General features: G+C 48.4%; 1 protein-coding gene and 1 long non-coding RNA gene across 2 annotated transcripts in view; one reads left to right on the top strand and one right to left on the bottom strand.

The window, feature by feature from the left end:
* LOC140403619 (uncharacterized) overlaps positions 1–11,331 on the top strand; it is a 64,431-nt gene extending 53,100 nt beyond the window's left edge. The window contains exon 3 of the long non-coding RNA XR_011938367.1: positions 8,962–11,331. This is a non-coding gene — a long non-coding RNA (uncharacterized lncRNA). The remainder of the gene's footprint in view (positions 1–8,961) is intronic.
* Positions 1–24,367, bottom strand: part of arhgap22a (Rho GTPase activating protein 22a) — a 385,586-nt gene that overhangs the window by 275,080 nt on the left and 86,139 nt on the right. The window lies entirely within an intron of this gene.

The raw sequence follows: 24,367 nt of genomic DNA, 5'->3' as shown, positions 1-24,367 counted from the left end.
ATGTCATCACAGTGCCCTACACTGGGCTATGTACAGGGTTTTTTGTTTTGAACTATTTACAGTATTCGTAAGAGGGAAAAGGAAAAAAATTCTCGTTAAAGTCCACAACATTCTAGTGTTACACCGATGCCACGAGTCGGTCGGGCGGTCTGGTCGTCCTTGTTGATCGGCTCAGCCCCGGTGGTGGTGGTGCTTGTTCCAGTGTTGTCGCCTCTGGGAGCTTTACGGTTTCTGCTTCAGCTTCACTTCTGGTCGGACCTGGGAGGAGGACCGATCCTCCCGGGAAGGGGGCGGTCGCGGGGTGCGCCGGTGGCAGGGAGGGGGTGATTGGTGTCAAGGGGGTGTGCGTGTTGCCGGCGGGCGCCAGATCTCGCAGGGAGACCGTGTCCTGTCGGCCATCGGGGTACTCCACGTAGGCGTACTGAGGGTTCGCGTGGAGGAGGTGAACCCTCTCGACCAACGGGTCCGACTTGTGCGCCCGCACATGTTTCCGGAGCAAGATGGGTCCTGGGGCCGCCAGCCAGGTCGGCAGCGACGTTCCAGAGGAGGACTTCCTGGGGAAGACAAGGAGGCGCTCATGAGGCGTTTGGTTAGTGGTGGTACACAGCAGCGACCGGATGGAGTGGAGAGCGTCCGGGAGGACCTCCTGCCACCGTGAAACTGGGAGATCCCTGGACCGTAGGGCCAGTAGGACGGTCTTCCAGACCATGCCGTTCTCCCTCTCTACTTGCCCGTTCCCCCGGGGGTTGTAGCTGGTCGTCCTGCTCGAGGCTATACCCTTGCTGAGCAGGAACTGGCGCAGCTCGTCACTCATGAAGGAGGACCCCCTGTCGCTATGGACGTATGCGGGGCAACCGAACAGTGTGAATATAGTGTTAAGGGCTTTAATGACTGTGGCCGCTGTCATGTCAGGGCAGGGGATGGCGAAGGGGAAACGGGAGTACTCGTCCACCACGTTCAGGAAGTATGTGTTGCGGTCGGTGCAGGGGAGGGGCCCTTTGAAATCCAGACTGAGGCGTTCAAAGGGACGGGAGGCCTTAATCAGGTGCGCACTATCCGGCCTGAAAAAATGCGGTTTGCACTCTGCGCAGATGTGGCAGTTCCTTGTGACTGTACGGACCTCCTCCACGGAGTAGGGGAGGTTGCGGGACTTTATAAAATGGTAGAACCGAGTGACCCCCGGGTGGCAGAGGTCCTCGTGGAGGGTTTGGAGACGGTTAATTTGTGCGTTGGCACATGTGCCGCGGGATAGGGCATCGGACGGCTCGTTCAGCTTTCCGGGACGGTACAAGATCTCATAGTTGAAGGTGGAGAGCTCGATCCTCCACCTTAAGATCTTGTCATTTTTAATTTTGCCCCGCTGTGCATTATCGAACATGAAGGCTACTGACCGCTGGTCAGTGAGGAGAGTGAATCTCCTGCCGGCCAGGTAATGCCTCCAATGTCGCACAGCTTCCACTATGGCTTGGGCTTCCTTTTCTACTGAGGAGTGGCGGATTTCTGAGGCGTGGAGGGTTCGGGAGAAAAAGGCCACGGGTCTGCCCACTTGGTTAAGGGTGGCCGCTAGAGCTACATCGGAGGCGTCGCTCTCGACCTGGAAGGGGAGGGACTCGTCGATGGCGCGCATCGTGGCCTTTGCGATATCCGCTTTGATGCGGCTGAAGGCCTGGCAAGCCTCTGTCGACAGGGGGAAGGTCGTGGTCTGTATTAGGGGGCGGGCCTTGTCTGCGTACTGGGGGACCCACTGGGCGTAATATGAAAAGAACCCCAGGCAGCGTTTTAGGGCTTTGGAGCAGTGAGGGGGGGGGAAATTCCATGAGGGGGCGGGGCCTATTATCCCATTGCGCACTACATATCCCAAGATGGCTAGCCGGTTTGTGCTAAAAACGCACTTGTCCTCGTTGTATGTGAGGTTCAAGGCTTTAGCGGTCTGGAGGAATTTTTGGAGGTTGGCGTCGTGGTCCTGCTGATCGTGGCCGCAGATGGTTACGTTGTCGAGATACGGGAACGTGGCCTGCAACCCGTGTTGATCAACCATTCGGTCCATCTCTCGTTGGAAGACCGAGACCCCGTTTGTGACGCCAAATGGGACCCTTAGGAAGTAGTATAATCGCCCGTCTGCTTCGAAGGCTGTGTACTTGCGGTCACTTGGGCGGATGGGGAGCTGATGGTAGGCGGACTTGAGGTCCACGGTGGAGAAGACCTTATATTGGGCAATCCGATTGACCATGTCGGATATGCGGGGGAGAGGGTACGCATCTAGCTGTGTGTACCTGTTGATGGTCTGGCTATAGTCTATGACCATCCTTTGCTTCTCCCCTGTCTTTACTACTACCACCTGTGCTCTCCAGGGACTATTGCTGGCCTGGATTATGCCTTCCTTCAGTAGCCGCTGGACTTTGGACCGAATGAATGTCCGGTCCTGGGCGCTGTACCGTCTGCTCCTAGTGGCGACGGGTGTGCAATCCGGGGTGAGGTTTGCAAACAAGGATGGGGGCTCAACCTTGAGGGTTGTGAGGCCGCAGATAGTGAGTGGGGGTATTGGGCCGCCGAATTGGAAAGTTAGGCTCTGCAGATTGCACTGGAAGTCTAATCCCAGTAATGTGGGCGCGCAGAGTTGGGGAAGGATGTAGAGCCTGTAGTTTTTAAACTCCCTCCCTTGCACCGTTAGGGTAACTATGCAGAAGCCTTTGATCTGTACGGAGTGGGATCCTGCAGCTAGGGAAATCTTTTGCGCACTGGGACGGATGGTCAAAAAACCGCGTCTTACCGTGTCGGGGTGGATGAAGCTTTCTGTGCTCCCGGAGTCGACCAGGCATGGTGTCTCGTGCCCGTTGATCAGCACCGTTGTTGTCGTCGTCTGGAGCGTCCGGGGCCATGCTTGGTCCAGCGTCATTGAGGCCAGACGTGGTCGTAGTGCTTCAGCGTCTTCCTCGAACCCCGTGGAGCCGTCGATGCTGGGGTCCATTGTTGCCGTCCAAGATGGCGGCGGAGGTGAACAAAATGGCCGCCCCCATGCATCGCACATGGCTGGGGGGGTCCCAAGATGGCGGCGGGGGTGGACAAAATGGCCACCCCCATGCGTCGCACAGGGCTGGGGGGTCCCAAGATGGCGGCACCCCTCCTCCCCTCGTGGTGGCCGGGACCCAAAATGGCTGCGCCTGCGGGTCGCACATGGGGCACTGGGGGGGTTGGGGAGCATTTGAAACGCGCAGGACTCCTTCTTCTCCGGGGACAGCGGTGGCCGGGACCCAAAATGGCTGCGCCTGCGGGTCGCACATGGGGCGCTGGGGGGGTTGGGGAGCGTTTGAAACGCGCAGGACTCCTTCTACTCCGGGGACAGCGGCGACCCCCCGGGACCGGCACACAGCCGCGAAATGGCCCTTTTTCCCGCAGCTCTTGCAAATCGCTGCGCGGGCCGGGCAGCGCTGCCGGGGGTGTTTCGCCTGGCCGCAGAAATAGCAGCGGGCCCCCCCCGGGAAGACTTGGCGTCTGAACCGCGCAAGCCTGTGGGGGGGGGGGGGGTTGTCGCGACGGGGGTCCACGGAGCCCAAGGGGCAGCCGCACGGTCGGGGCGGTAGGCGCGGGCGTTTCGCGCGGCCACATCTAGGGAGGCTGCAAGGGCCCGTGCCTCTGAGAGTCCTAGCGACTCTTTTTCTAAAAGTCTTTGGCGGATTTGGGGAGATTCATACCTGCCACAAAAGCATCGCGAATTAACATGTCCGTGTGTTCAATCGCGTTTACCGGCGGGCAGCTGCAGGCCCGTCCCAAAATTAGCAGTGCGGCGTAGAATTCGTCTAGCGATTCTCCGGGACTTTGCCATCTCATTGCGAGTTGGTAGCGTGCGTAGATCTGGTTCACTGGGCGAACATAGATGCTCTTTAGTGCTGCGAACGCCGTCTGGAAATCCTCTGCGTCTTCTATGAGAGGGTAAATTTCCGGGCTTACCCTCGAGTGCAGGACCTGTAGTTTCTGGTCTTCTGTGACCCGGCCAGGGGCCGTTCTGAGGTAGGCCTCGAAAAAAGTCTGCCAGTGTTTAAAAACTGCTGCTGAGTTCACTGCGTGGGGGCTGATCCTCAGGCATTCCGGGACGATCCTGAGCTCCATAGTCCTTTAAGCACGCTTAATAAATTGTAGCGCACAAAGACTCATGAGAGACGAATAGAGATGAAGTCGATGAGGCTTTATTAAGCGTGACTTGTTCCCCGCAGTTCAGCAACAGACTGGCCTGGGGGGGAGAACGCCTGGTTCTTATACTCCGCCTTCAGGGCGGAGCTAGAGATCAACAGCCAACCAGGACCCGGGATCTGGCAGCCAATGACATCACGGCTTCACAGTCCCACATGACCCCTAATGCATACTACCACAGATACGGAGGTCCATCCTTAAAAACTGATAGCAATAAATTGAGGCACGATCAATTGGACAAAGACGCTAGTTGAATCCAACTGAGGCTTTATTGCTATCAGATGTGTGGCCTCCCACGGCAGCTGGCGAAATAGCTGCTGGCTGGAGGACACGCATATTTATACCCCGCCTCCTGGGTGGAGCCAGCAGGCAGGGTCTACCAGCGAACCTGTAGTACAGGTTCTATTGTACATCACCTAATACAGGTGCAACAGTGGTTTACCACAACATTTCCACTTTCAAAAGGGATCATGCGAGCAAAAATCTTCGATAGTTTTCCTTTCCCCACCTGGAAACTCAGCTGGGAGCTGAGGAAGAGCACCGGTCCGACACCATAGATTCCAGGTTTCTTAGAAATGAAATGAAAATCGCTTATTGTCACAAGTAGGCTTCAATGAAGTTACTGTGAAAAGCCCCTTGTCGCCACATTCCGGCGCCTGTTTGGGAATTGAACCGTGCTGCTGGCCTGCCTTGGTCTGCTTTAAAAGCCAGCTATTTAGCCCAGTGTGCTAAACCAGCCCCGAGGGTGTTGCTGCCAAGCTCACTGAAGCACTCGCTTCAAGAGTTTACAGGACATATCCCTTTGCAGACCTCCGCACAACTTCCATGTTCCACAGAAATTTTTAGATCGAAAATAATGAGCTTTATTACCAAATAAAGGAGGGTGCAAGTTCTATTCCGCCTGTAAACACCTTATTTATGCAATACTGATTTTGCATGGGAGGGGGTGCAAAGGAGGGAGTTGGATCTTTATTCAAAAGTATACTCAATTTCTTTGTACACCAACATATTATAGGTAACCCTATTACTCTACACTGCGCCCACAAATCTACATTTCAAATTATAAACTTTCCATCATCCTCAAACAATGTAGGTGTGGTACTAAGTAAAAATAATAGGTACATAACAAGAAAATAAAGATAAGACAAAGGTGTTTTAAATTCATTAAACCATTTGCTCCCAAGAGATTGTGGTAATCTCCCACCAAACAGGGACTCTGCATTTAATTTGATGGTGTGACCAATCTGTACAAAGAAAGCCCTGACACCTACTGGACATTTGCTGCTAAACTCCGAACATCAACGTTAGAACAGAGAAAAAAAGGCACTTGATAAACATCCTTTGACCTCGTTAACTTTCACCTTTAACCCATCCTGTCAAGCCAGCAATTAGTTGTAACCGTTGTTAAGATAATTGTACCATCTACAGCCGTGTTGGATCATTTGTGCAGCAGAACACCCAACACGACATGATACCAGTAGTGGAAGCTAACCAGCGACTGTGAGACCTACCTGCACCCTTTCAGAAATCCGCCATCCTGCGCCATAGAAACCATCAGCCCGCCGCAGCCGCTCCGAATCGCTGGAAATCTTGGCGTCAACTGGAAGCTGTTTAAACAGCGCTTCCAGCTCTTCCTAGAAGCCACAGACAGGGAGAACGCATCGGACACCAGGAAGATTGCCATCCTCCTCTCCACGGCGGGGCAACATGCCATCCACATCTACAACTCCCTGGCATTCGCGGAAGGCGAGGACAAGACAAAATATAAGACGGTGCTTCTCAAGCTCGAGGAACACTTCAGCATGGAAGTCAATGAGAGCTTCGAGAGGTACCTCTTCCAGCAGCGCCTGCAGGGTAAGGATGAGCCTTTCCAATCTTACTTGGCACACCTCCGTATCCTCGCGCAGTCCTGCGGCTATGAGGTCACCTCCGACTCCATGATACGGGATCAGATAGTTTTGGGGGTCATCTCGGACACTCTACGCCAGCAACTCCTTAAAATAAAGCGCCTCACCCTAGCGACTGCCATCGAGACCTGCGTCCTCCATGAGACCAGTCGGTACTCCCAAATCCAGGCGGCCGAAACGGCACGGCGCGGGTCCTACGAGGCGGAGCAGGTCCAGTCGATCGAGTTCCTCCCGGCCCGTGGCCCGGACGAGGGCGGCCATTTCACGCGCTTTCCGAGGCCTCCCGCGCTTGTACGCGGCAAAAGAGGGGATGTGATGCACAGGTGCGCTCAACGCAGGACCGCACCGCGCATGCGTGGTGGTGCAACGAACGCCATGACATCACGACATGCGGCAACTGTGACTCCACCCACTCAAAGCGGCAATGTCTGGTCAAAGCGCGACAATGCCTCCGCTGTGCAGGATGGGCCACTACGCTGCCTGCTGTCGAGCAGCTCAACCTGCCAACTCCCAACAATTCCGCCAGCCTCGCAGGGACGTGGAGGCGATTCAGCCCCACTACACTGAGTCATATCCAGACAGTATGCAGACCAGCGATACCGAAGACAGGGAGCCCTTCCGCGTTGCAGTAATCCACAAGAACCGGATGTCCCCAAGTCGGAACCACCAGCCGCTGCCAGTGCACAGCATTGATCTGGGCGATGAGTGGTGTGCCACTCTAACTGTCAACCCGAATTCGTCGCCCACCTGAGAGACTTGACTTATGAGCCTGTTAGCACATTGGACTCACTGAATTGTTTTACAGTACTGTTAACGAGTTTCTTTTCTTGTCGTTCACTGTTCCAGAAGTTTTCTCTCGTCGTTTGCTGATTACATTTGTTCTGTTATTGGTACAACCTTGTTGTTCTGTTGCACCTGACACCTTCCTCTGTATATAGTTCAGCCTCATGTACATGTTGTAAATATTGCACACACATACTCAGATGCACTCAGTACACATTTCTATTTATTAGCATGTAGGCACATATCCTTTGTGAAAGGGGGGGATGTCATGATATCCAAATGAGCATATCACGGTGCAATCACACACACACTGATGGACAGGCAGTTGGACCAACCAGCACACACACAACATCGCAGCCAATCACCAGTGAGAGCACACGCACTATAAAACAGGGAACACCACAGTTCCCGCTCATTCTAGCAGGAGATAGCTCAGAGCACAGAGCTCACAGCGTGCCACTCAGACATAGACCATGTGCTGAGTGCCTCACCAAGATAGTGATAGGGCTGGGTCCACAGGTTAGCTGGTGAAGCACGTACCAAAGCCAGCAGTTAGTTGTAACCGTTGTTAAGATAATAAAACAGCCGTGTTGGATCATTTGTGCAGCACAAGACCCAACACGACACATCCCAGCATCCAATTGCATTTTGAATGTTTGTCAAATCTATCACCCTGCTGTCGTGATTGACAGGTTGTTCCAAACATTCATAACGTTCGAATACAGATCTTTCATTTCCCCACAGCCAGTTTTGAATGTATTGTCCCATCAATTGAAGCTCATCTCTCACTCCTCTCCCAAGTAACACTCTGAGTTAACGTTGCCAATGCCATTGAATACGTCATAACCTGCTCCTTTCAGGATTGCCGACTCTTTCTGACCTTAAATTTGGATCATTCTTGTTTCTGGATATTCATGCACGCCAGAAATAATACCTGGGCTTCAGGGAGCATTTCCAGCACAAGCTGATTGGTGTCTTACACCCACTCACACCCCTTAACGTTTCAGCAAAGTGCAAGTAGCAGCAATAGATAAAGTTACCATTGTCCCAGGTGACCATAGGCTGCTTTCCCCTTTGAGAGAGAACCGAAGGGTGGTGATTTAACCTGAGGGTCACCATGCCTCGGGCAAGGGGTTGAGAAGATGGGGCCTTCATGAATAACCTCAGCCGGTACAGGAATTGAACCCAGCACGGTAGCATTGTGGATAGCACAATTGCTTCACAGCTCCAGGGTCCCAGGTTCGATTCCGGCTTGGGTCACTGTCTGTGCGGAGTCTGCACGTTCTCCCCGTGTGTGCGTGGGTTTCCTCCAGGTGCTCCGGTTTCTTCCCACAGTCCAAAGGTTAGGTGGATTGGCCGTGATAAATTGCCTTTAGTGTCCAAAATTGCCCTTAGTGTTGGGTGGGGTTACTGGGTTATGGGGATAGGGTGGAGGTGTTGACCTTGGGTAGGGTGCTCTTTCCAAGAGCCGGTGCAGACTCGATGGGCTGAATGGTCTCCTTCTGCACTGTAAATTCTGTGACAACTCTATGATAACATTTCTGGCTTCGCTCTGCATCACCAACTGAGCTAAGCCAGCCCGTGTCAGCAATATGCTTCAAAGGGGAGCACGGTGGTGAAGTGGTTGGTTAGCACTGCTGCCTCACGGCGCCGAGGTCTCAGGTTCGATCCTGGCTCTGCGTCACTGTCCGTGTGGAGTTTGCACATTCTTCCCGTGTTTGCGTGGGTTTCGCCCCCACAACCCAAAGATGTGCAGGGTGGGTGGATTGGCCACACTAAATTGCCCCTTAATTGGAAAAAAAATGAATTGGGTACTCTAAATTTTTTTTTAAAAGTAATATCCTTCAGGTAAATTCTGTGGCTACAAAGCATCATAGGCTGGGCTGAAGCAGGAATAAGGAAAGGTGCAAATTGGTATTGTGATAACACTGTGCCACTCATTAAAGTATTTGAGCCTGTCTGAGAATGTCCCAACAAGTAGTTTTCTCAAGGCAAGGTGATGGTGACATTCAGCTATACTTGTGAGGTTGTTTTTACCGGAGAGACAATCCTTTAAGTATGTATTCTTTCATTTCTTTTTCAGCTTGTTCGCTCGCCCACAACATACTGAGACTGTAAAGGTGCCTGAACACTAAACGGGATTATCAAAGTGCAACAAACCAGGATTGTCTGCAAAGAGGAGCTACCTTGTGAATTGAGTACGATTTACGCTGCTTCCCATTTACTTAGTGAAGCAGCCAGCAGTTAACACGTCCACCCTGATGCTCACAAGGTTTCTGCGCTGGCAAACTAATGGTCCATTAAACTTGCCACAGGAAGTTAAGTCTCGCAATTATCAGCAGAAGTGCCCTTTTAACGAGGTGATAATTGCTCACGACTGCCAATTAACATCCCTCACCCTGGAGGTGAACAATTATTCCTGTGGGAACCTCAGTCCTTCAGGCTGTGAATTGTTTTATTCTTTCAAGGGGATGTGGACGTCGCTGCTGGACGCTGATTGCCCTTGAGAAGGTGGCGTTGACCTGCCTGCTTGAACTGCTGCAGTCCACGTGGTGTAGGTACACCCACTGTGCTGTTTCTGGAGATTTTGAAGGACACACAATTTATCAAATGTTTTCGCTTTTTCTCTGATACGGGAAGATTTTTGTTCTGGTTAAACATTCAGATGCATTTTGATTGGGGTTTACCTGTGATGGAATCACTTCTGTACCATTGCCAGTTAAACTCTCATTATGCACTTGCCTATATAATCCATCTTTAGAATGTGATTTGAAGCCAAACCTGCCCCATTAGTTCTGATCAAAGGTCATTGAGCTGAAAGAGAGCATAAGACACAGGAGCAGAATTAGGCCACTCGGCCCATCGAGTCTGCTCCGCCATTCAATCATGGCTGACATTTTTCTCCTTATTAATCAAGAATCTATCTATCTCTGTCTTAAAGACCTCAGTGATTTGGCCTCCACAGCCTTCTGCGGCAAAGAGTTCCACAGATTCACCACCCTCTGGCTGAAGAAATTCCTCCTCATCTCTGTTTTAAAGGCTCGTCCCTTCAGTCTGAGGCTGTGCCCTCTGGCTCTAGTTTTTCCTACAAGTGGAAACATCCTCTCCACGTCCACTCTATCCAGGCCTCGCAGTATCCTGTAAGTTTCAATAAGATCCCCCCCTCATCCTTCTAAACTCCAACAGAGTTCCTCCGGGCGCTCCGGTTTCCTCCCACAAGTCCCGAAAGACGTGCTGCTGGTGAATTGGACATTCTGAATTCTCCCTCAGTGTACCCGAACAGAGGCCGGAGTGTGGCGACTGGGGGCCTTTCACAGTAACTTCATTGCAGTGGTAATGTAAGCCTACTTGTGACAATAAAGATTATTATTATAGTTCTCAACCATTCCTCATACAACAAGCTCTTCATTCCAGGGATCATAGAATCATAGAATTTACAGTACAAAAAGAGGCTTTTCGGCCCATCAAGTCTGCACCGGCCCTTGGAAAGAGCACCCCACTTAAGCCCACGCTTCCACCCTGTACCCTAGTAACTCCACCTAACCTTTTTGGACACTAAGGGCAATTTATCATGGCCAATCCACCTAACCCGCACATCTTTGGACTGTGGGAGGAAACCGGAGCACCCGGAGGAAACGCATGCACACACGGGGAGAGCGTGCAGACTCCGCACAGACAGTGACCCAAGCTGGGAATCGAACCTGGGACCCTGGAGCTGTGAAGCAATTGTGCTAACCACTGTGGACCCTTTCCAAGGCCAACACATCCTTCCTTAGATATGGGGCCCAAAACTGCTCACAATACTCCAAATGGGGGCTGACCAGAACATTATACAACCTCAAAAGTACATCCCTACTCTTGTATTCTAGCCCTCTCCACTTTGTTTCTTGCTCCGTAGATGCTGCCTGGCCGATTGAGTATTTCCAGCTCTTTCCGTTTTCATGTCCCATCGGCCCTCTCAGCTGGGTCTGAAACAAAACGAATCAGGGAAGACCAGATGGACCTGGCCATTTGTCACTGCTGCTCGTGGGATCACGCTGGGTGGGATTTTCCAGCCACATCCTGCCGGCGGGATCTTCCAAACCCGCCAAAGTGGACCCTGGGCGGCGGGGCTCCCAGGCGACGGAGCAGGCCAGCGCAGGCGGCACCAGGAGATCCCACTGCTGGCCAATGGTTCGCCTAATCCGCTGTGGGGAAACGCACCGCGGTGGGGTTTGGGGATGGGGGTGGGGGGGGGGGGCGGGAAAATCCGCCCGCTATGTGCAAACTCACAGCCGTGTTTTTCTGCATTACAACTGTGACTGCGCTGCGTCGTATTTTACGGACGGTGATGCACTTTGGGAGTGTCCTAAACGGAGTTTTGTTCATTTGCCCTTGAAAGAAATTAATTGCAGTGGATAAATGTAGCGTCCTTACCATTTGAATAAATGATCTCCACCTTTCGACAAAACAATCATGGCTGTATTAACTGGAACTGGGGTTGGGTGGGGTGGGGCGCAGGTGGGGTGGGGGGTGCAGTGGGGGGGACAGTGGGTGGGAAGCGAGTAAGCTTCTTCTTGCCTTTCTCCCAGTCTGTCCCGTTCGCCCCCGATGTGAAAGGGGATTGCGGATCCCATAATGTTCACTGCGTGACAGGATACAGATTAAAGTTTTGATGGAGTGGATGCAAAGAGAATATTTCACCTCATGGGGAAGAGGCTCCATAGAAACCCGACAGTGCAGAAGGAGGCCATTCGGCCCATCGAGTCTGCACTGACCCTCTGAAGGAGCACTCGACCAAGACCAATACCCCACACTATTCCCCCATCACCCTATGCATTGACCACGGCCAATCCACCTAACCGGCACATCTTCGGACTGTGGGATGAAACCGGAGCACCCGGAGGAAACCCACGCAGACAGTCACACGAGGCCTAACTGGAGGCCAAAAACATAAGATGGTCACCGAAGAAATCCAATGAGGAGTTCAGAAGTAACTTCTTCACTAAGGGAGTGGAGGGAATATGGAACTCACTACCACAGGGAAAGGTTGATGTAAATGGTATAGATATAGACTTATGAGGAAGCAGGGAGTAGATGGTTATGACGGAATATCTAGCTGAGGAATGATTGGGGGAGGCTCGAATGGAGCATGAACCCTGGCATGGACTGGTTAGGATGGAAGGCCTGTTCTATGCCCTACCCTATGTAACGAAACAAAATCTAAACAAGAAACTCTTCAACCTCAGCTTTCCCTCAGACTGCTGTGCGAACACCAGGCACAGGGAAACAATCCGCGATGCGCAATAGTCAATTTCTCAGCCCTTTTGCGGTAGTTGTGATTTGTATGATTGCAAGTCATAAGAATTTCCTTTCTGACCTGTCTGCACGGTGGCACAGTGGTTAGCACTGCTGCCTCACAGCGCCAGGGACCCGGGTTCAATTTCGGCCATGGACGACTTTGTGTGGAGTCTGCACGTTCTCCCCGTGTCTGCGTGGGTTTCCTCCGGGTGCTCCGGTTTCCTCCCACAGTTGAAAGATGTGCAGGTTAGGTGGATTGGCCATGATAAATTGCCCCTTAGTGTCCAAAGATGTGTAGGTTAGGTTCGGGGTTATTGGGTTGGGGCGGGTGAGTGGGCTTGGGTAGGGGGCTCTTTCAGAGGGTCAGTGCTGGCTCAATGGGCCGACTGGCCTCTTTGTGCACTGCAGGGATTCTATGATTCTATGATGTCGCGTGCACAAATAGAAAGAAAAGGAAAGTGCTGCACGAGTGCCTCATCATCGATTTTGGCGAGGACTGTATGTTGTTTCAGGAAAAGGTTTCTGGATACCTGAAGTAGGTGTCTCCTTCAAACTGTGCAACGGGGCTGAGAGGTAACATACCCTCCTGCGCTATAAATCTCCTTTTGTTTTGATCTTGACACAACAGTAAGGCAAACAGAACGGATCACAGAGGTTGTGTTACCAACTCTAATGAGGTATGTCGTTCACGTGTGATGGTTCCGTCTGGCTTCCAACTGTTTATAAGGAGGAAATTTAACCTATTGTGTGGATAAGATGTAGATGGATCTCTCCCCACCCCCACAACACCACCTCATTCCCACTGATCTCCATCATCAAAACCTGATAACCCACCTGAACTGACAGCAAAACTGAACAAATAGCTAGCCACTAGCTCAAATGACAGGTTCGATACTATATTTCTGTCTAGGAGTTTTGATGAATTCTTATACCCTGACATCCAAATGAAGTTTTACTGTACGGCAACAACAATTGGCCCCCTATAACTCACATGGCACCCGTCTTTCATAGAATCATAGGATCTCTATAATGTAGAACAAGGCCATTTGGCCCATCTAGTCTACACCGACCCTCTGAAAGAGCATCCTACCTAAGCCCATAACTCCGCCCGATCCCTGTAACTCAACCTAATCTTTGGACACTAGGTGGCAATTTATCACAGCCAATCCACTCGACCTGCATATCTTTGGACTGTGGGAAGAAATCGGAGCACCCGGAGGAACCCCACACAGACAAGGGGAGAACGTGCAGACTCCGCATAGACAGTGACCCAAGGCTGAAATTGAATCCAGGTCCAAGGCGCTGTGAGGTACTACACACCCCGATATGCTTCACCCGATGCCAGTGTTGTACGGTTACATTGTGTACCTTGTGTTGCCCTATTATGTATTTTCTTTTATTTCCTTTGCTTTTCATGTACTTAATGATCTGTTGAGCTGCTCGCAGAAAAATACTTTTCACTGTACCTCGGTACACGTGACAATAAACAAAATCCAATCCAAATCCACTGGTGCTGACAACTATGGGACTGGTCCTCCTGGATTCCAAGTGATGCATGTGCCTCTATTCTACAGGGGTGAGACACAACCCCACAGCTGCATGCACCACCACCGAACATGCACATGCGCATGCACACACATATATAATCACAAACATCCCTGGGAGGCACGGTGGCACACTGGTTAGCATTGCTGCCTCACGCCGCCGAGGTCCCAGGTTCGATTCTGGGTCACTGTCCGTGTGGAGTTTGCACATTCTCCCCGTGTCTGCGTGGGTTTCGCCCCCACAACCCAAAAATGTGCTGGGTAGGTGGATTGGCCACGCTAAATTGCCCCTTGATTGGAAAAAATGAATTGGGTACTCTAAATTTATAGAGAAAAAAAATCATCACAAAGGTGCCTTTGGAGATGGACACTACCCGAACCACAGCTGAGGTCAGAACAGCCAACCTCTGCCCAAACTAAAAATCAACCAAGGATAGGATAAAGATGGGGGAGACACCATGGCCAAGAGCTGAGTCCTGATGCCAGCTTCCTTGCTGGTCAAAACTTTGTTGGAAATTTTACTCACTAATACTTTCACAGAAAAGAACAAAAACACTTGGCTATTATCTAATAAGCCAGAACTTTACCGACTGCCTGACCTTTAGGCGTTTCCCGAAAGCTAACTAAAATACAGCAACAAACATAGAACATACAGTGCAGAAGGAGGCCATTCGGCCCATCGAGTCTGCACCTACCCACTTAAGCCCTCACCTCCACCCCATCCCCGTAACCCAATGACCCCTCCTAACCTTTTTGGACACGAAGGGCAATTTATCATGGCCAATCCACCTAACCTGCACGTCTTTGGACTGTGGGAGGAAACCGGAGCACCCGGAGAAAACCCACGCACACACGAGGAGAACGTGCAGACTCCGCACAGACAGTGACCCAGCGGGGAATCGAACCTGGGACCCTGGCGCTGTGAAGCCACAGAACACATGTGCTGTCCAAACCTATGAAGGTTGTCCTTCGAATCTGGAGGGAGCATTGAAATGAATTGGCATCTGGCCCAAGACATTGATCTGCAGAGAGGTTGAAAGAGCTAGCAGAGCGTGCTGCATGGATGGAACCCCTCATTGTCCCATCAGCTGTTCCCCCCCTCTGCTCCAACTCTTATCACCCAACTCTAGTTACAGTGACAGGTCTGATTTTCATACCTGATTCCTAAAAGCTGATTTAGGTCGGAAATTCTGTTACCGATCAACGCCAAGAACTGCCAACTTGTCTGAAGCTGAGGAGTTTGAGACAGATAGTGGCCTGGATTTCCATCCTTGACGTGGGTACCGGAATTTTGGAAGGTTCCCGGCTCGGCCTACTCACCTTGGGGCAAAGGCGGGATCTTCATTGCTGGGTGTGAGCTGGTGACCAATCAGGGGCTGCCACAGGGGCTACCGAGGCGGGATGTGTAGAAGGCCTGCCTTGGTGTAGTGGGTTTTGTCTCAGTTAAAATAAAAATACAAAGGCCCCCAAATCCTCCCCCTCCCCTCACAACCCCTCACCCTCCAAACACGCTTCATTCTCCATACATGCTATGACCTCACCTGCCCAATGTGGCCCCACATGTCCCATACGAAGCTGAGCCCTTCCACCCACCCCCCTCCTCCAACATTCATGCTATATGCTGAACTATGGTACTTCCATGCCCACCGACCCACTATAAACTGTATAGAACCAATGAACCCTTAAGTGACAGTAAGATGTGTTTTAAAAAAACTTTCTAGAAGAGAAATTCATTCATAACTTTCTACTATGTTGAAAAAAGTATTTTCGCTGCAAATTAATAAAAATGTCAATCATCCAGACTGTTAACAGCAATAATAACAAAAATCCCAAACCCTTTAAACCACTTAACGTTGTGTAAAGAAACTTTGTGACATTGACAGCAAAGAGCATTGAGATTGCCTGAGCTCTTAAGTCAAACAATGTTTTCTCTGGGGAGCAGCTGTTTCAACAAGCATACTGGATGTCTCGGCTCGCTTCCATGCCTCATTGTGTATGCTTACTGTGTCATAGCAGTCCCTTTACTCTTAAGCTGCTTCCTCGTTGCCTACTAAGAACATTACACTGGGCGACAAATTTCTGAAACAAGGAGAAAAATGGATTGGGAACAAATGAACTCAGACATCATGCCAATAAATAATTAAATCACCATGGAGCCTGAGATAGTTACATTGCCATATAATTCATCCCTCCCCGCCAAACCCCCTCCCAACGCACCAACAGTCCCAAAACCTTTACTCAACCAAGACGTACGTGGGGTGTGTTTTTAGTTGATGCTACAACAGAGGAAACTGTTATTTCAGAAATCACAGAAGCAAGGAACTGGGTTGAATTGTAAACTGAGAACTCAATCCCCTGTCCTACCTTCAGTAATAAACTAAAGATGTGGGGAAAATGGTTTGAATGATTGATTGTCAAGGCAATGAGTGACAGATTGAAAAAACAAGCAGACAGCATCAGAATAAAGCACAAACCACTCGGGGACAGATGCTGAAAGGTCCTTTTGAGGGTAATTTGTATCAATGGCTTTTAATGCATTTGTATAACTCATCCGTGTGTCTCCAACCTTCAGTGCTTCTCATTGACATGTAATACGATGAAACATTTAATAGAGATGCTGGTATCTGTAGGAATTGCAAAAGAAAAGGACAGTGCCAGTGGGGATTGAGTCTTGAACCAGAAACCCCCTTGGGATGCCCGTGAAGTGGGTATCAGTATTTCCATTGTGGCTGGCAGTAGCCTTTGGTCATTTTCTTACACGAGTCATGGAGGCATTGTCAATCTCAGTGTTAATTACGTACTGACGTGGATTGAAAAACAGCTCAGCGGAAAACCTCGTTTTAAAAAGAGGCACATTATAGAGTTTCAGGGTTGGCCTTTGAAGGATGTAGTTGCACTTCCGAACCGGAAGAAGAGGCAAATAAAATCACATGTTGTTGAATGGAGTACACGTTACATAACGTGAGGTGACTTTGTTAAACTTTTTCCCAATCACCATTGTTTTCAGGTCTACTTCCTTCACTGAACACCGTACCTCTGTTAAAATGTGGATAGTGTACTTGGGGGAGGGAGGTGGTGTAGTATCATAGAATCTACAGTGCAGAAAAAGGCCATTTGGCCCATCGAGTCTGCACCGGCCCTTGAAAAGAGCACCCTACCCAAGCCCACACCTCCATCCTATCCCCGTAACTCAGTAACCCCACCCAACCCTTTTGGACACTAAGGGCAATTTATCACGGCGAATTCACCTAACCTGCACATCTTTGGACTGTGGGAGGAAACCGGAGCACCCGGAGGAAACCCACGCAGTCACTGGGAGAACGTGCAGACTCCGCACAGGCAGTGAGCCGAGGTCGGAATCGAACCTGGGACCAGCAGCTGTGAAGCAACTGTGCTTACCACTGTGCCTCCGTACTGCCCTTTGTATAGAGGGCTTAACGGAGTGATATCTGATAGATGACTTAGATGTATCACTGACACCCCCATTTGATTGCACTAATAATCAGTCATATAAATACTGTGGTTACAAAAGCAAATCAGAGGCTAGGAATCTTGCGGCAAGTATCTCATCTCCAGACTCCGCAAAGCCTGTCCACCATTTACAAGGCACAAGTCAGGAGTGCTTTGGAATACTCTCCACTTGCCTGGATGAGTGTCGTTCCAGCACTCAAGAAGCTCAACACCATCCAGGACAAAACAGCTCACTTGATTGGCACCTCTTCCACAAACATTCACTCCCTCCACCACTGATGCACTGTGGCAGTAGTGTGTACCATCTACAAGGCACACTCAATCCTTATCCTTCCAAACTTATGACTGTTCTCCTCTCAAGGGGTAAGAGAAGCAGATACATGGGATCACCACCCTTGTACGTTCCCCTCCAAGTCACTTGCCACCCTGACCTGGAAGTGTATCACTGCTCCTTCACTATTGCTGGGTCCCAAATCCTGGAACACAATCCATACCAACTGACAGACTAACAGAGCTAGTTATAGGGCCCAGGGCCCTGCTGGGGTTGGCACAATTAAATAAGACAAAATAGAGGGCAGCACAGTGGCGCAGTGGTTAGCATTGCTGCCTCACGGCACCAAGGTCCCAGGTTCGATCACGACCCTGGGTCACTGTCCGTGTGGAGTTTGCATATTCTCCCCGTGTCTGCGTGGGTTTCGCTCCCACAAACCAAAAATGTGCAGGGTAGGTGGATTGGCCACGCTAAGTTGCCCCTTAATTGTAAAAAATGATTGGGTACTCTAAATTTTAAAACAAATAAGACAAAATAGACCAAGACGCCAAGGGAACTCCTAAAACAAGAGGGGGTGGGAGGGCGGGGCTCATCAACAGGGGGGAAGGAGGGAAGGGGGAAAGAAGTATACATATGTAAATACACAATAACCACCTTTTGTAAACTATATATAAAACTGCAAAATTCCAATCAAAATATTTCTAAATAAAAAATAAAAGGAAAAGGGTTTGGGTCTTGGGGTTATTTCTCATGTTTAACTTTTGTAAATTGTATTTGGTCTGCACAGATTTGTTTACTTTGTATTGTTTAAAGGGGCTGGTTTAGCACAGGGCTAAAGAGCTGGCTTTGAAAGCAGACCAAAGCAGGCCAGCAGTGCGGGTTCAATTCCCGTACCAGCCTCCCCGAACAGGCGCCGGAATGTGGCGACTAGGGGCTTTTCACAGTAACTTCATTTGAAGCCTACTTGTGACAATAAGCGATTTTCAATACAGTCTTAAGACCAAAATCAGACTCTAGTCTGTCCTGTTGTATGGATCTGAACACTGGAGAGGAGCAGGGACAGACACTGGCAAGGTCAACGCCTTTGATAATAGTTGCTTAGGTAAGATCTGTAACATCTAGCGGCCAAATCAAATGTACAATGAGGACCGTTAGAAGATGTAATATATGTATAGTACCAGTGTAGTAAAGGGTTAATATCTGAAACTATGTGTAAATTAAACACTAGATGGCGTCACTAATTCACTGTCTATAAGACAGCATCTCTAGGAATTCTGGGAGAAGCTGAAGAGAAGATGATGAGAGCAGAGTGAGGATTGAATGTAGAAATATAACACGAGGTCAAGTCATAGTGTAGTTTAATAGTTAGATAGAATATTGATTGCTGTACTACAGATTCAGTATCATTAGTTTAGTATCTGTAACTCAGTAGAGTGTGTGAATTTAATTTAGTTTAGTAGTGTAAAATACATTTGTTTTGATTCAAGCTTCTTATTTTTATATTCTTTGTCAACACTACATATCTGGCTATCTTGGAGGAAAAGGCAAGGAGTATAACATGTTACCAGTAGTGGTAATATAACCAAAGAATACCTCCTAGAGATCAAGAAGCGCTGTATAAGATTGCTCGGACCTGTGCTGAGGATGCCCCAAAGTTGCTTGAAGATGAACACCAGCCGTTAAATGGAAACAGGCAGGCCAAAAACAACATGCCGTTGGTCTGTGGCGACTGAACTGGAGGAGATGGGGCTTACATGGCAAGGCACAAAGCACAACACAAGACTTGGGCCCGAAGGAGGAATATTGTTGAGCCTTATGTCCCACCTGGGAATAGGAGGATAACTAACTCACGGACTAAATGACTAACCAACTAACTAACTAATGAATGAATGAATGAACTAACTAATCAACTAACTAACGTGAGGGAAAAGGGAATAGAAAGATGTGTTGATGGGGTTAGAAGGTGATGGGCAATTAGAGTGAAGCTTAAACATCAGTATGAGCTTGTTGGTCTATTTCTGTGCTGTAAATGCATCGTAATATTTTATATATATAACACAGAAGACTGCAAGCTCAAGTGACTCTGGCTGAGTTTGAAAATTGTTCTCCTCAAACTGTACTTTAGCTGAAAAGGGGCAATTGTCTTTTCAGATTAGCACCACTGTGACATGTGTTTGAATATGAGGGCTCCCTGCTTTCAAGCAATGTTCACCTGGTTTAGCATGGAACCTGACATGATTTCAAGATTAAGATCTGCACTTGGACAAGTTCAGATTTAATCTACATTGACAGGTGAGTCCATCTCTCTTAGTATCGGTATTAACGACACCACACAGACACAGTAATCCTCAGAATGATATGGAAATGTGCTCTGCACAGGAAATTTTGACTTAACACCGAATCTAACTGCTGGTTCCTGGTTCCGTTCACTCGCAAACAGCACTGGCAGTCCTTTAAAGGTCGCAGTGGAGCTCCTATTACTGTACTTACAGAGGAAACCAGTGATCTATCTGGAGTAATGGAAGAGACATAGATGGACCATAATGGCCGATCTCATTCTATTCAGAACACGGTGACACGACTCTGGAAGGGATCCCGAGAGTGAAAAGTGACAGAAATCAATAGCTTGAGGATCAGAATAAAGAGATGCCGGGAATTTAAACCTATAATTCCTTCAGCACCTGTCTCAAACGCCTGATTGATTACAGGAAGGAACTTGTTGCTTGACGAGCAATTCATTGCCAGCCTCCAGCACTCAACCTCCCTCACTTCAATCACTGCAGCATTTTTGCAACTCCCTATTTCGTAAATACTATTCCACCTACTGCACTTCTGAAACTTCCCCGAGCTTCTTCTTCTAAGCTTGAAGTATAAGCTCCTTTATAACTTATCATATAGGTATGAGAACACTAGTTAGACAGCAACTAGATTACTGTATTCAGTTCCGGCCACTCTTAACAGAAAAGGTGTGGTCACACTCGAGACGGTGCAGAGGAGATTTTCCAGGAAGTCGCCCGGGATGGAGGATGTGAACCATGAGGAGAGATTGGTAAGGGTGGGGTTGTGTCCTTTGGAACTCAGAGGGTGGAGGGAAGATTTAATTGAGGTGAACACAATTGTAAAGGGGTCAAGATGGAATGGATAGGAAAGACCTATTTCTCTTTGCAGAGAGGTCAATAACCACCAGGCCCAGATTTGAAGTAGAATGATTAGGGAAGAGTTGAAGAGAATCTTTTCCACCCAGCGGGTGGTGGGGATCTAACTGCTTGAAAGGGTGCTGGAAGCAGAAGCCCTCATGGGAGGGTGCGCACGGCGTATTGCCAAATACAACAAACAGCCGCAAAATGGGATTAGGGCAGATAGCATCGTTTCTTGATGGCACAGAACACAATGGCATCCTTCACTGCAGTAAAATTCTCTGATTCTATCCTCCTCCCTCTATCCTTTTAATGTTGAAATCGAGACCCATCGTTCAATCACCCACTCGAATTTCTTCTTTGCTTCGGGAAGAAATGTTTCCAGGTCCCCAGAGAGCATTAGGGCCGGGCCTCTAGATCACATGCCCACCATCTCCTCCTGTGTGTGACTGCCGCTGAGAAGGTTGCGGGGAGCCACCATCCTGGACTGGGAAGAAGGTGCTCCCACAGAGCTGTTAGGCTGCGATTTTTCGGATTTTCACCAGGCAACGATGGAGGAATACTGACATGTATCCAAGTGGGGAATGTGGTTGACTTGTAGTTGATGGCATTTCCATGCTAATCACAATTGGCAGTTTCCTCTTTCCTTACATTTCTCAATTAAGTTGAATTATGATCCCTGTACCATTGACTATGGCCTGCATGCTCACTGGCGACTGAGATCTTCACATTTAGCGAGATGGGAAAGACCCGAGGGAAGTTGTCCTCGTAAGAGACGGAAAGACTGACTGATGTGTTGTCCTGCCTGCCGTGGTATCAAGGTTGTGTTGTAATTCACCGACTGACCATTGGGAGTCTCATTGGTATATAAGTGAATGTTAGAGTTAGGAGACCTCAGACTGACTAGGAAGCTGGAAGAGAGAGGTTGCTTCTACATGTTCATACTGTTTTTCATCTGTTGTTTTGTATTTGGTGACCCACAGTAAACGTCAATAAATCATTTATAGCTGTGTTCTTGTAATATAAATCAGGCCATCCAACAAGAACGTGACACTGGCGAGGCAAGGAAAATTGAACAATTCGCACTACAGTCACCATGGCTACATTGGACTTTCACAATCTCCCCCTGAAACACATGTGGAACATGTATACCTTTTAGAAAAGGTTCGGTAGATAAGTCACCCACCCTGAGTAGACTTTGATAGAATAGAGAAAACTTCTTTGAATTAAGTGCCTTTAGATATTGGGACTTGCATATTGGGTATGGGTTGCTACAGAGATATATGTGATTCAAAGTTGCTAGTGTGTCAAAGAGATCAGCGATGTGGACAGATCCACACTGAGATACACCAAGAAAGACCAGGGCAGAGTGCAGGGGAACACCATGCATTTCCCCTCCAAGCCACACATCATCCTAACTTGGAAAATGGTCCTTCACAGTCGCTGGGTCAAAATCCTGGAATTCCTTCCCCAACAACTGTAGGTGTACCTGCGCCTCAGGGACTACAGTGGTTCAAGAAGGCGGCAATTAATGCCAGCCTACAAACCCGCCAGCGGGGCAACGTAAAATTCCACCCCGTGGTTTCATCTGTAGATGCAACGTATTGGAACACAGAATGGAATCAGAATTCCGGCTCCTAATGAGAAAACCTTAAAATGAATTATATTTAGGTCAGTGCTTTGTTAATATTTCTCCAGCCATTTCACTTCCAGTGCCGCTTAGATCTTAATCAGGGTCAAAAAAAGACAAAGCTCGGCAATTTGTGCCCGCAGTCTGGTCTTCAGAAAGCTTTCCTAGAGCACCCTCTGAAAATTGGCTATCTTGGCCTGCTCCTTCAAGAGCTGTTACGTTATTAGGATCCGATAGAAAGTGATTCCATGAATCTAGAATAACTTAATTGACTTGCCCGGATCATTCTTTTATATTGGTTGCATTTGTGAGCTGAGGGCACACTTCAATAATAACAACAGCGGCAATCAAATAAACAGACAACCAGGATAACCTCCCAGCAACAATATTGACAGCTTAACGACCTCAATTGGTACATCAGTTAGGTAGAGTTAATGCGTCTGGAAAATATCGCTTTAGGGGATTGGCGGAGGCTGTCTAAATCTGCCCGTCACGGAATCTATTCAGACTCGCACAACTAATCCAATGTTACTTCTTATGCATCAAAATTCACCAAACTTCTGCCTCCAATTCTCTCCTCCTACCTAAAAGTTTCATTCTTGTGCCTCTGCTCAACCCGATAGCATCTTATAAGTGTTGTTGAGTTCACCCTCAATTTGTTTGAGGGAGTGGCCAATTCATTCAATTTGAATACAAACATGTGGTGTGATTTGTTCACACAATGGATCCCGGCAGCTTTTGAATTTACCAGACCATTACAGAAATTCCCAAAGGCACTACCTTGGACTATGATGAATGTAGGAATTACAGAGATATATGTATTTGGTGCAGTAAGGGTTAAACGCCTGGGTTAGTGTGCGTATGACTGCTGCAGTAGTTTAAAATAATCCTGGTTGGCAAGACAGCTAGGTATTTTGAAGCCAGAGGTGCAATTAAAGCATCATAAAAGTTTGGGCAGATGGACTATTATTTTTATTAAGAGGATCCCCTGCGGAGCAGTTAATTAGAGACATTGCGTTCAGTTAGTAAGATGATGTATTTAATGGGAGGAGCCAGGTGTTGAAGCAGTCAGATGTTGAGGTCCAGAGTTAGTTTTTTTGGCTGAAAGGTGAGCTAAGAAGATTTCAGAAGAAATATAGTCCGGGATTCTGCATTATTCTGGCAGGATGTCAGGTCTTTCTTTAAGCTGTCTCAAAAGATCTCTCTTTCTCAAAGTGGATATCCAAGACATCACTTTACAGCAAGTATTCCTGAGCCTGCTCACTGTATCTAAAAGTGGATTGGCACCCTTGAGATAGTTCTGTTGTTTAAGTGGAAGTAAAGATAGCAGTTAAGGGTTATTGTATCACTGCACTGATTAGCATTGTTTAAGGGGTGATTGTAAGCTTTTTTGTGTGATATTAAAGATATTTTAATACTGTGTTTTGTTATAGGCCAGGGTTTAGAGAACCCCAAAGTGTATCATGGAGTCCACCTGACCCACAACTTTTAATAGATTGTGGTATGGGGAGCACACGGCCCACTCTACAGGTGTGGTACAGCAGAAATGGAAAGGTATTTTTTGAAGTAAAATAATGTTTATTCTATGAACTCAAGTTAACCTTTTTAAAACACACAGTGAACATCTTAGCAGCCATCAATTCAAATACAACCCCCAAAGAATACAACACTAAGTAATCCTTAATAGATTCCCAAACAACATCCAGAAGACAAAAGACCCCTTTAACACAGATATCAGGTTTAAATTCTCTAATGAGAGCAGTTATTTCTTTGAAATCACCCAAATGAACACTCTTTAGCTTGTAGAGAGATCCATGCACATCTGCTGGCTTTCACTGCAGCTCTTCTCTCTGAAAACAAAACTAAAACCTCACTCTATCGCAGCCTGCTCAAAAACGAAAGTAAAGCAGACAGACAGCCCAGCTCCACCCACTCTCTGACATCACTGCAGTAATAAACACCCATTTCTTAAAGGTACACCCACTACAGTTATTCTATAAAAAACACCCATTTCTTAAAGGTACTCTCACATGGCAGTTTGTAATAAAGATTGTTTTAAAATACATATCCCAATTTTGTGTGAAATAACTCCTGGAGCGAGGCATCCTTTCCTAACAGTCTGACAAAATTAAAATAAAATGTTGAGGTTTCCGTCC

This window comes from Scyliorhinus torazame, chromosome 28 (assembly GCF_047496885.1).
Source record: "Scyliorhinus torazame isolate Kashiwa2021f chromosome 28, sScyTor2.1, whole genome shotgun sequence".
In the NCBI taxonomy this organism is placed as follows: Eukaryota; Metazoa; Chordata; class Chondrichthyes; order Carcharhiniformes; family Scyliorhinidae; genus Scyliorhinus; species Scyliorhinus torazame.
This window is presented reverse-complemented; position numbering and strand designations above follow the sequence as displayed.